Source organism: Ailuropoda melanoleuca, chromosome 4 (genome assembly GCF_002007445.2).
Source record: "Ailuropoda melanoleuca isolate Jingjing chromosome 4, ASM200744v2, whole genome shotgun sequence".
NCBI classification, from domain to species: Eukaryota; Metazoa; Chordata; class Mammalia; order Carnivora; family Ursidae; genus Ailuropoda; species Ailuropoda melanoleuca.
The window spans coordinates 7,879,293-7,891,930 of NC_048221.1; the positions used below are offsets into that span (position 1 = coordinate 7,879,293).

The 12,638-nt window shown below is 46.3% G+C and overlaps 1 long non-coding RNA gene across 1 annotated transcript in view; it reads right to left on the bottom strand.

Moving 5' to 3' along the window:
• Positions 1-10,047: 10,047 nt before the first annotated feature.
• The window catches only part of LOC117801851, a 38,479-nt gene continuing 35,888 nt past the window's right edge, over positions 10,048-12,638 (bottom strand). The window contains exon 3 of the long non-coding RNA XR_004624608.1: positions 10,048-10,471. This is a non-coding gene — a long non-coding RNA (uncharacterized LOC117801851). The remainder of the gene's footprint in view (positions 10,472-12,638) is intronic.

Here is a 12,638-nt window from a genome sequence, read left to right on the forward strand (position 1 = left end):
GAGAGGAAGAAGCAGGCTCANTAGCAGAGGAGCCTGATGTGGGGCTCGATCCCATAACGCCGGGATCACGCCCTGAGCCGAAGGCAGACGCTTAACCACTGTGCCACCCAGGCGCCCCTGCTAGAGTATTTTAAAGCAAATCCCAGACATCACATCAACTCACCCCTACAATGACATGTGCATTTTTATGCAGTGACAACATGATTGTCACACTGAACAAAATCCACAGTAATTCTCCGGAATCATCTAAAGCCAGTCAGTGATCATATTTTTCAGATAGTCTCAACAGGTCTTCTTAAATTTGGATCTGTTTGAATCTAGAACCAAACAAGGTCCACATGTTGTAGTTGGTTGTTTTAACTCCCTCTTCGTCTGGAGAAGTCTCCCCTTCCCTATACCTTTGACCTGTCGTAGAAATGGGTTTAGCCGCCTTGAGCTGGACCCCACATAGGGATCTGTGAGCTGGTTTGTGCCATTCAACCGTTCCTTTGCCCCGTAGCTCTTGCAAATCAGCTCTCAACTCAGGATGCACGCTGGGCCCACCTATCTCGGCCAGGGAAGTCACTGTCCTGGGCTGGGTCCCAGGCAACCACAGTTTGTGTGTCTCCCCAGGAGTTGCCAATAAGTGGCCACATCCGGGAACCACTACTCCAGCGGTCTCAGCAAGCCCCTTCCAAGCGGGTCTGAGGCACACTGCTGCATCCCGGTGGGAGACTGGCTGTCTCAGGCTGCCCACCCACCCCATTAGGTTTCCTTTCTGCCTTTCAGCTAAGGATTTTTTTATTTTTAAATTTTTTAAAAAGATTTTATTTATTTATTTGGCAGAGACATAGTGAGAGAGGGAACACAAGCAGGGGGAGTGGGAGAGGGAGAAGAAGGCTCGCCGCTGAGAGAGGAGCCTGATGCAGGTGGGGCTCGATCCCAGAACCCTAGGATCATGACCTGAGCCGAAGGCAGATGTTTTAACGACTGAGCCACCCAGGAGGCCCAGAATTTTTTTTTTTCTTATTAAGTAGGCTCCACGCATGGAGCTTAACTTGGGCTTGAACCCACAACCCCGAGAGGAAGACCTGAGCTGAGATCACGAGTCAGACGCTTAACCGACTGAGCCACCCAGACTCCCCTAAGGATTTTTTTTAAAAGATTTTATTTTTAAGTCATCTCTACAGCCAACGTGGGGCTGGAACTCACAACCCTGAGATTGAGAGGTGCAAGCTCTACCGACTGAGCCTGCCAGGTGCCTCTCATTTAAGGATTTTTGCTCAGTGCCTGAATCAATGATGTCACCAGGGGCCTCACAATGCAGCCCGATACTTTTTGTTCTTGTCACCTTGTTTGGATCTCAGGAGACACCGGCATCCCATGTAAGCAGTCACTGAGCCATCATGAGCTGCCAGATGGAACTCCTGGAGNAAGACCTGAGCTGAGATCACGAGTCAGACGCTTAACCGACTGAGCCACCCAGACTCCCCTAAGGATTTTTTTTAAAAGATTTTATTTTTAAGTCATCTCTACAGCCAACGTGGGGCTGGAACTCACAACCCTGAGATTGAGAGGTGCAAGCTCTACCGACTGAGCCTGCCAGGTGCCTCTCATTTAAGGATTTTTGCTCAGTGCCTGAATCAATGATGTCACCAGGGGCCTCACAATGCAGCCCGATACTTTTTGTTCTTGTCACCTTGTTTGGATCTCAGGAGACACCGGCATCCCATGTAAGCAGTCACTGAGCCATCATGAGCTGCCAGATGGAACTCCTGGAGAACTCGCGGCCATCCCTAGGAGAAGTCCTGGGCTTGCCCTTTTAAGATTTCCCTGAGGGCGGCTGCAAGGCTGCCGTGTCCTTTTCCCCACCTCGCAGCTATTATGAAGATCCAGAGTCGCATACTCTTTTCACTGAGCCAGCCAGGTGCCCCGTTCTACTAGATTTAGAATAACATCATGCTACTGAAAGGCTCAGTAAAGTCAGAAAGACTCACATTCAAAAAACAATAAAATCGAAAGGCCTGCAAAGACCACTTCTCCGTAATGATATCAAGGCACGCCGCCTCACGCTCACCACGACGTTCAGAAGCGTCGCTGACCCTGGTGGGGTCTGGGGCAGGAAACTGCGGAGGGCTCGCCGCACACCCGAGCTCCACCGCAGAAGCTAGGAGGTGGGTATGTGGGTATTCATTGCATTCATCCTGACATGCTTCCTGTCTCTTAATTCTGCACCGTACAATATAGAGCATCAAACAAAACTGGGAGAGGGTCAAGGTCAAGTTGCTGCCTGGTCTGACGTTTTTTCACGGGATGAGGTCAGCCTCTGCCTCTTCAGCACTGCCAAAGTTCGGGGTCGCTGGGGAGTCACAGTCTGGAGCTCAAGACGAGCGTGAAACTACCTTTACCCCTGTTAAATATAAAAAATTTGACCAAGTGAATTTTAAAGGTCAAATTGGCTTTATTAATCGGTTCATGAATTGGGCATCTTCCCATCTAGCAAGTAGAGGGGGCTTACAGAGAAGGAAAGGGTTTTTTGTTTTTTAAAGATTTATTTATTTTTTTGGCTGGGGAGGGGTGGGCAGAGGGAGAGGGAATCTTGAAGCAGGCTCCCCGCTGAGTGGGGAGCCCGGCGCAGGATTCAATCCCAGGACCCTGAGATCATGGCCTGAGCTGAAATGGAGAGTCAGTCACTTAACGGACTGAGCCACCCAGGTGTCCCCCTTCTCCACCTTTAAAAACCTCCTGTGTGGAGCCCACAGGGCAAGACTTCAGGGAATTTGAGGCAGCGGGGGCTTTGGAAGGTGCCTCTGCCTTGTCAGCACCCCTCCACACCGAGGACAGTCCTCTCTACTCCCGGGCTCAGAAGAACTCCTACTAGAGAATGGGTGATTTAAGGCAAAGGGGAAGGCTGCCATCCGTCGGTTAAGTGTCTGACTCTTGGTTTTGCCTCAGGTCATGATCTCAGGGTCCTGGGATTGAGCCCTGTGCCGGGGATCCCCGCCCAGCAGGGAGTCTGCTTGAAGATTCTCTCCCTCTGCTCCTCTCCCAACTTGCACACACCCTCCCCCACTAAAATAAATAAATAAATATTTTTAAAAATGTTATTTAAAAAAACAGGTAGAGAGGGAGTGGAAAAAAGTAAGATATCAGCAAAGAATCCATTGTTTTAGGCAAGGTCACCCTTTTAAGGGGAATGGAGGGAGTCCATCAGTAAATTTCCTAGTGCTGACCAGAAAATGCTGGAGGTGACACCTCTTGGGGGGGCTGAACTGCAGTTAGGTTAGATATTAAGTTTTGGTTTACTGACTCGGGGTCTTAACCTAAGTGACACCATTTTGGGCCTGTGGTTCTCTGTTTAACGTCCCCTTGGCAGAAACGTTAGGTGGAAATTTGGGTCCAGGCACCGAAGCTCTATTATTTTGGAGGAAACTTTCCAGAGTCCAAATTATTTTGCAAGACTTCTCATGGAACCATGGTTTGCGAGCTATAGCCCACAAACTCCAATCTTTCAGAGATGCTTACCAAACTGGACAGCGAAGGATGGATTTTTGGAAGTAGGTTTTGAGGACTGTATTTCTTGGAGTATCTCCATAGAGGGTATATTTGCTGCAGGGGGCAGTGTCGAAACACTGAAACCAGTAGATGCGTCCATGAGGAAACAAGAGTTAACCCCCCGTCCATCCGCAGTCGGTAATGAGAGAGCAAGATTTACGGGCACCAACATGGAAGGATATCCAGGATGTGTGGTGAACTAATAGAAACAAGTTTCAGAAGAGGCTGAGATGAATTCCCCAACGTGGAATTGCTGGATTAAAGGCTGTGTGCATTCAGGCCCACGAGGGTGGCTGGAATAATCCTAATGCTCAGAAAATAACAAGTGTTAGCAAGGGGGCGGAGAAACTGGAGCCCATGTGCAGGGCCGGTGGGAACGTCAAATGGTCTAAGTGCTGTGGTTCCCTGAAAAGTGAAGTGTAGGATAACCACATGACCCAGAAATTCCACTTCTGGGTCTACAAGCAAAAGAATTCAAAGCAGGGACTCAGATGGAGGCGACGGGAATGTCCATCTGCAGAGATGTGGATAAAGACACCGTGGCCCAGCCATACAACGGCATAGGATTCAGCCCTGAAAAGGAAGGAAACTCTGACCCCTGCTGCAACACGGATGGGCCTTGCGGATATCATGCGAAGTGAAACAAGCCAGTCACAAAAGGGCAAAGACAGCGTGCGAGGTATTTAGAGCGCAGCCAAGATCGTGAAGACGGGAAGTGTGATGGTGGAAGCCAGAGTCTGGGGAAGGGGGAAACGGGGCGTCAGTGTTTCATGGGGACAGAGTTTCAGTTTGGGAAGATGGAGAGTTCCAGAGACGGACGGCGGGAATGGCTGCACGCTGTGAACGGGCTCGATACCTCTGACCTGGACACTTAAAAAATGGTAAAGATGGTAAGTTTTATGTTCTGTGTATCTAAGTGTGTGTGTGTGTGTGTGTGTGTGTGTGTGTGTGTGTGTGAGAGAGAGAGAGAGAGAGAGATTTTGGTCACTATTGTCATTTGCTGCCCATAGGGACTGGCCCACGTTCCCTCCCAGCAACAGTGTGCACCTGCCTGGCATCCCACAGCCTCGGCCATGGAGGGCGTTATCAAGCTTCAGGATTTTCACCAAACCGATGGTTGAAAAATTGATTTTGGATTTTCACCAACTGATGGCTTGCAACTGCAGCCATTAATTTGTATTTCTTTTTGAGTGAAGTTGAGCATCTTCTCATGGGTTGAAAAGCCATTTTTATCTGGAGGTTTGGTTTAGTTTTGCGTTATTTGAAGTTCCTGATCACATCCTTTGCCCCTTTTCCTCTTTGGTTGCTAATCTTTACTTACTGATGAGATGTCTTCATATTAGCATGCTAGGCCTTTCCCTCGGGACTGAGCTGTAAAGATTTTTTTCCTGGCTAGTTTTTCACTTTGGACACAAAAAAGTTTATTTTTATGTGGTTGAATTTTTTCAATATTTACTCTTGTAGCTTTAGAGCCATAGTTAGAAAGGTTTTTCCCACACTAACTTTAGAAAGGCGTTCTCCCATAGTGTCTTCAAAGAATTGTGTGATCTTTTTTCCCCCTCAAAGCATTTTTTCAAATATTGTGGTACAATATGACATCACATAAAATTTACCATCATAGCCATTTTATTTATTTTTTTAGAGGGAGAGAGAGAATCGTAAGCAGGCTCCACCCCTCGCACAAAATCCAACATAGGACTCAATCGCACAAACCTGAGATCATGACCTGAGCCAAAATCCAGTCAGATGCTTAACCGACTGAGCCACCCAGGTGCCCCCCCTTTTTAGCCATTTTAAAGCATACAGTTCAGTGGCATTAAGCACGTCCATGTTGTTGTGTGACCATCATCACTGCCCACCTCCAGAACTCTGCATATTCCCACAAACGGAAACCTGTCCCCATTAAACACTAACTCCCCATATCCCCCTCCCCCAGCCCCTGGTGCCCACCGTCTCCCTTCTGTCCTATGCATGAGACTCCTTTAGGGACCTCATATAACTGGTTGCACACAGTTCTTGTCTTTTTGTATTGGTTTTTATATTAGTTATGCCTCAAATAAAAGTTTTTTTTTTTAAATAGACATCAGAAAAAAAATAAAATTGACATCAGTTTTAGGTTTACAGAAAAATTGAGTGTAGGGCAGCTGGGTGGCTCTGTGGTTAAGCGTCTGCCTCAGCTCAGGTCATGATCCCGGAGTGTTGGGATCGAGTCCCACATCGGGCTCCCTGCTCAGTGGGGAGCCTGCTTCTCCCTCTGACCCTCACACTGCATATGCGCGCGCTCTCACTCAAATAAATACATTTTTAAAAATCTTTTTTTAAAAACTGAGTGTACGGTACAGAAGATCCTCATGGACCACCCCCCACCCCACCCCCTAATTTTTTCCTATTACCAAGACCTTGCACTGGTGGGGAACATTGTTCCAACCGATGAAGCAGTATTGATACATTATTATTAATTAAAGCTCACAGTTTACGTTAGGGCGCACTCTTGGTGCCGTACAGTCCGTGGGGGTTGCCAAAGGCATAATGTCCTGTATCCATTATTATGGTACAGAATAGTTTCAGTGTCTTAAAACTGCTGTGCTCCATGTATTCATCCCTCCCCCGCAACCCTTGATCTTTTTACTGTCTATAGATCCCCCCCCGCTCTCTCTCTATATATATATATTTCACTATTCGGATGACCACAGTATGTGTATTTATGCATCTACTGAAGGACANACAGTATGTGTATTTGCTGGTGACCTCAGAGATGACCTGGCGTGACGGCAGGTGGCAATGGAGCAGCGCCGCCCGATGAGTGTGTGGCACATGCTGACCACCAGAGGGAGCCAGAGTCCCCCTTTCTCTCTCACCAGGTTGATGCCAACCATTTCCCCCCTTTGTTCCAACACACTGTTCCCTGTGCTAAGGTTGATCTGGTCTTTGCCCTGAACTGGGGCTGACCTGGAAACCACTTGGAGGGGAAAGCTGGACTTGCTTCCTTTGGAATAAAAGCCAAGGTCTCATGACCAGTTGTCTTCCTTGGAATTGAGGTTTTTCTTGCTTCAGCATTTACGGGGCTTATCTACAATCTCCCCCAAAGTTTGCTAACGGAAGTGCCGGCTGGATCTGCCATCTGTGGAGATGAGCCTGGCAGCAGGGGGAGCAGGGAGAAAGAGCAGCCGCGAGTCCTGATGTCCCATGAGCGCAATGCCACCGTCTCTTGGCTCAACAATGCTTTTGTCTGGTTTAATCAGAACCAGGGTCTGAGAGGAGTGGGGAATGGCTTGGGAATCGTGTGGTGTATCTTTGGTCTGAGGGATCCACCCAGAGAGTGACCACACTGAGGTGAGGGGCTGGCATCAGCTGCTGACAGAGCTGCTTTCTCACGTGCGCGCGGCTGCCCAGTGGATTCAGATGCAGGTGTGACCGGCCACCAGAGCGGTTCCCTGCCTTGTCTTTACCTTTTGTTGTTAAGACTCCGTAGGGGAGCTCGTGCCTGTTGTCAAAATACTGATTGATTTTGGGGGGGGGTATTTAAATTCAAGTCAGTTAACTGATCGATTTTTTTTTAAAGATTTTATTTATTTATTTGACAGAGAGAGCCAGCCAGAGAGAGAGGGAACACAAACAGGGGGAGTGGGAGAGGAAGAAGCAGGCTCCCAGCAGAGGAGCCCGATGTGGGGCTCGATCCCACAACGCTGGGATCACGCCCTGAGCTGAAGGCAGACGCTCAACGACTGAGCCACCCAGGTGCCCCAACTGATCGATTTTTAAGAGTGTGTTTATTAAGGGCTTAGGATGATAAGCGGCAGGAATCTTATGCTTACAAATAGGTCTGTAATAATTAATTCACGATGAGCTATTACACTGAATCCTATTGAGGGCAGGTTAGGCACTTAAAGCCACTGAAGTCTTCCCATGGAAACTAGAGTGAAGTCGGAACTCTTTTAATTCTTTTCCATTTCTTATTTCCTGATCTCTTTTCCTCATCCCCTTTCAAGGGAAATAACATCAGCTCATTCTGGTGAATCCAGAGCAATCTGGACAAAGGTCAATTAACCAAAAAGAGGACTTAAAAAAAAATACAGCTCCCATCCATGTCCATGGTTCTTGGGTTCCTCAGACCCTCATGCAACATCTCGCCTAGATCACCATCTGCCTCCAGAAAAGCTGAAGAGACCAGTGATCACAAAGGGGGAGACTGGTGGAGAACCCAGCCTGGGGATGGGGAGGTGGCCCTCAAATGTTAAGTCTGGGCATCCAGGCGGAGGAAACTGTGTGGTCTAAGACCCAAGTGTCGTGGGACCGGGGGCCCTGGTGCAGAGTTGGACTTGGCCCTAGGCAGTTGGGATGGGACATGCATTTGTAAAAATTCATAGACTTTATTATACAGATCAGTTTTAGATTTACATAAAAATTAACCAGTAAGTACAGAGAGTTTCCATATCGCCCCTCCCATACCCTCCCTGTTCCCCCAGTGACTAACATCTTGCATTAGTGTGGAATGAAGAATAAAGAATGAAGCAATATTGATACATTATTTTTAATGAAAGCCCATAATTTATATCAGGGCTCACTCTCGGTGTTGGAAGCTCTATGGGCGTTGAAAATAATGGCACGGACCCACCATTGTAGTCTCATCCAGAATAGTTTCAGTGCCCTAAAAATCCACCGTTCCACCTACTCCTCCCAGCAACTACTGATCTTTTACTGTCTCTAAAGTTTTCTTTTCCCAGAACGTTGTACAGTTGGAATCATACAGTAGGTATTGTTTCCAGGCTGGCTTCTTTCACTAAGCAATAGCAAGTATGCACTGGGTTCCTCTGTGTCTTTGCATGGTTTGATAGTTCTCTCTTTTTTTAAATTTCTCATATACTTTTTTGTTGATCGTAGTGAAATGCATATAAAATTTACAATTGTGGGGGCCCTGGGTGGCTCAGTTGATTAAGCATCTGACTCTTGATTTTGGCTCAGGTCATGATCTCCAAGTTGTGAGATCGAGTCCTGTGTCAGACTCGGTGCTGGGCATGGAGCTGGCGTAAGATTCTCTCCCTCTGCCTCTCCCCTCTCTTCCTCATTTAAAAAAAAAATTCACAATTCTGATCATTTTTAAGTGTCCAGTTCAGTGGCATTAAGTACATTCACATGGTTGTGCAGCCATCCCTGCCATCCATCTCTAGGACTTTCCCATCTTCCCCAACTGCAACCCTGTCCCCATGAAACACTGACTCCCTTCCCCTCCTCCAGTCCCTGCCACCTGTCATTCTACGTTTGGACTCTGTGAGTTTGACTCCTCTAGGAACCTCATTTGAGTGGAATCAGACAGTGTTTGTCTTTCTGAGACTGGCTTCTTCCACTGAGCGTGATGTCCCCGAGTCAGCCCATGTTCTAGCGGGTGTTGGAATCTCCTTCCTGCTTAAGGCTGACTGATGAGAGGGACTTAACTTCTGTCACAGTGCTGTTTTGTTCCTTATCTTCTGCCTGTTTTATGTTTAATTTTTTTGTAGTGAAACATTTTTTTTTAAAAGACTTTACTTATTTGTCAGAGAGGGGGAGAGAGAGAGAGAGACCATACAAGCAGGGGAAAGGCAGAGGGAGAAGCAGGCTCCCCACTGAGCAGGGAGCCGGATGCGGGGCTCAATCCCAGGACTCTGGGATCATGACCTGAGCTGAAACAGACATTTAACCGACTGAGCCACCCAGGCGTGCCAAGAATACCGGTTTTTATAATTACCCATGTATTCCCCTTTAATGAGCTCTTTATGTCTCCACATGGCTTTGAGCTATTGTCCTTTCAACTCGCCCTGCAGGACTCCCTGGAGCAATTCTCGCAGGCAGGTCTAGTAGTGACGAACTCCCTTAACTTCTGTTATCTGGAATGTCTTAATTTCTCTCTCACTTTTGAAGGACAGTTTTGCCGGGTGTAGGCTTCTTGGTTGACACTTTTCTTCGTTATGTACTTTGACTGTATCAGGACACTGCCTCTGGCCTCCGAAGCTTCAATGAGAAATCAGCTCATGATCTGGACGATCTTTTGTATGCTATGAGTTGCTTCTGTCTCTGTCTTGCTGCTTTCAAGATTCTGCGGTTGGCTTTCAAAAGTTTGGTTATAATACGTCTTGTTGTGGGTCTCTTTGAGTTCACCCTGTTGGAGTTTATTGAGCTTCATGTTTGTTCCATCAAATATGGGATGTTTACAACCATTATTTCAGGGATTATCTCTGTCCCTTTCTCTCATTCTTTTCCTTCTGGGACTCCTACAAGGAGTATGTTGGTCCTCTTGATGATTTCCCACAAGTCCCTAAAGTTCTGTTTACTTTTCTTCATTCTTCTTTCTTTCTGTTCCTCAGACTCAATAATTACTATTGCCCCATCTTCATTTGTGCTGATTCTTTCTTCTAGCTGCTCAAATCTGCCTTAGAATTTTTTTGTTTCTTTTTAGGTTTTCTAACTTTTTTTAAAAAAGATTTTATTTGTTTATTTGACAGAGAGAGAGAGAGAGAGAGGGCACAAGCAGAGGGAAAAACAGGCAGACAGAGAAGTAGGTTCCCCACCGAGCAGGGAGCCCACTGTAGAGCTCGATCTCAGGACCCTGGGACCATGACCCAAGCCAAAGGCAGACACTTAACTGACTGAGCCAAGGTGTCCCAAGGTTTTCTAACTCTTTATTAATATTTCCATTTTGTTCATACAGATACTCTTGCTGTTCCCTTGTTCCCATCTTACAGGAAAGTGGCAGGACCTGCATTCAGGCCCAAGCAGTCTGGTTCAACCCAAGGTCTTAACCATTGGTCCTCCTTGTCCTGGCAATGGCTTCTACATAGTTCACCTCTGTGGAGCACATCATCCTAGGGCTTCCGGGTTAGTTAGTTACACAAGAGGATACAAGGGCCAGGAGGCAAGAGACTCTGTTAGGTGACATGAGTTAAGTGAGACCATGTGCTTTAGCCTAAAAACAAAACAAAACAACAAAAATATAACAAAAAAACTTTCTCCATCACATTCTGAAAGTATCTAAGAAAACTACTTTTCAGCATATAACACATTGGAGGAAGGAATCAAGATGGACTTTTCTTCAGCCCTCAAAACCTGCTAAATGCTTTCCGGGTGCCTATAAGGGCAGCACAGATGATCTAGTAATCACCGAAGTATTCAAAGTGTCCTAAAAACTTCCCTTAGATGGTCTTCTATTTCTCCCCTGACTTGCTCATGCAGTTCTGAGCCCTTCTCGAACACAAGCACATCAAGTGCAGTCATACCTCAGGACCTTTGCATTTGCTGTTTCTTCTGCCTGAAAGCTCCCTCCCCCCATATACCTGCCTAGTTCCACCTCTTCACTCTGGGCTCTCCTCAGCATCACCTTTTTAAAAATGTGTTCCCTGACTACTCTGTCTGAGATCACTCTATAGCCTCTACCCCGCTCACTGATGTTTTCTCTGCCCATCTCCCCCACTGGATGAAGGTCCGAAGAAGTAGGGATCTGTCTCTCTTGTTCACTACCACCTCTCTGGTGCCTGGCATGTAGTACACAGTCAATGTTATGATCTGAATGTTTGTGTCCCTTCAAAATTCATATGTTGAGATCCTAACCCCCAGTGTGATGGTATCAGGAGGTAGGGCTTTTGGAAGGTGATTAGATCATGAGGGGAGAGCCCTCATGAATGGGATCTGTGACACCAGGGAGCTCTCTCTTGCCCTCTTTCCACCACGCAAGGACACAATAAGAATACTTTTGTAAGTAAGGAAATGAACCCTCACCAGGAATCAAATCTGCTGATGCCTTGATCTTCTATTTCTCAGAGTCCAGAGCTTAGAGAGAAATTTCTGTTGTTTATAAGCCATCAAGTTTATTCTGTTACAGCAGGCTGAATAGTTGATGATAGTCATTATTTGTAGTTAATGAATGAATTTATAACCTGCACCTTATGTTCTGTAGAGAGAGCTTTGAGGTGACCTCAAATGACAGCGTAAGTTGCTGCAAATGTGAAATCCTGCCCATTCGTTGAGCAATGACTCAGTGGATCCCAGGCATAAGATCCTGGTGGCCACAGATTATGTTCATAGTTCTTTCCATCACGATGCAACTTTGTTTCAGTGTATGATTCTGAACAGTCTCTGCTCTTGAGACCATAGATTATGTTCATAGTTCTTTCCATCACGATGCAACTTTGTTTCAGAGTAAGATTCTGAACAGTCTCTGCTCTTGACTTGAGGTCGGTTCTACTTCATCGTGTGCTTGGAGAATGCTTGTCACTGTACAGTCTGAGGCCATTACTCTTTGATACTCTGTTTTGAAATGCTGCCTTCCAAAAATGTCAAAGCCCATTACGAGCCTTTCTGTTTTTAAATAACTGATCTACAGAGATGGAAATTGTTTAAGTAGAGATTAAAAATATACTAGTATCTTTCCCCCTCCTGGCTCTACCTTGATCTTTGTGCAACCATGTCCTTGGAGAGATGAAGGTGACGTTGATAGGGTACAATGTTACCATGGAGACGACTGGGACTGGTCCTATGAACCATGTTCTTGGTGGGATGAAGGTGACATTGATACGGTACAGTGTTACCATGGAGACAGCTGGGACTGGTTCTATTAGCTGCAATCTTGCTAGCTATTATCCTGGCAAAAAGGGTGTGAAGAAATTAATATGCTAGCAGTTCCTAGGATATGTGACTGCTACAAAGTCTGTGTTAGTTTGTGTTTTTAATGACAGACCAGCAGATACCTCCTGGAAACATCGTGAAGATGGAATATGTAAGATCACTAGAAAGAATGTCGGAAAAATCTTCCAGTCCACCCCCTTGTTGAAGGTTTGTTCCAGATGAACAGCAGGATAAAACAGAAGTGTTTGTACCGTTAGCAAAAGAAAACACACTGAAAGCAAAGAACAAACAAAAGCCCACCTTGAAAATTCACATTCAGCCTACAAATCCTGCAGCAAAGTCAGAGCGGCCTCAATACCCAGATTGTTTTAGCAGACTTTTCATTTTACTTCAGTGGGTTCACTGTTTCATCTAATGAAGCTTCCCAAGGAAAATTTTCTAGCATTATCATACATGGCAGCCAGCGCCACTTGCTCTAATTACAAGAGAACAGTAAAAACAGACATGATAAC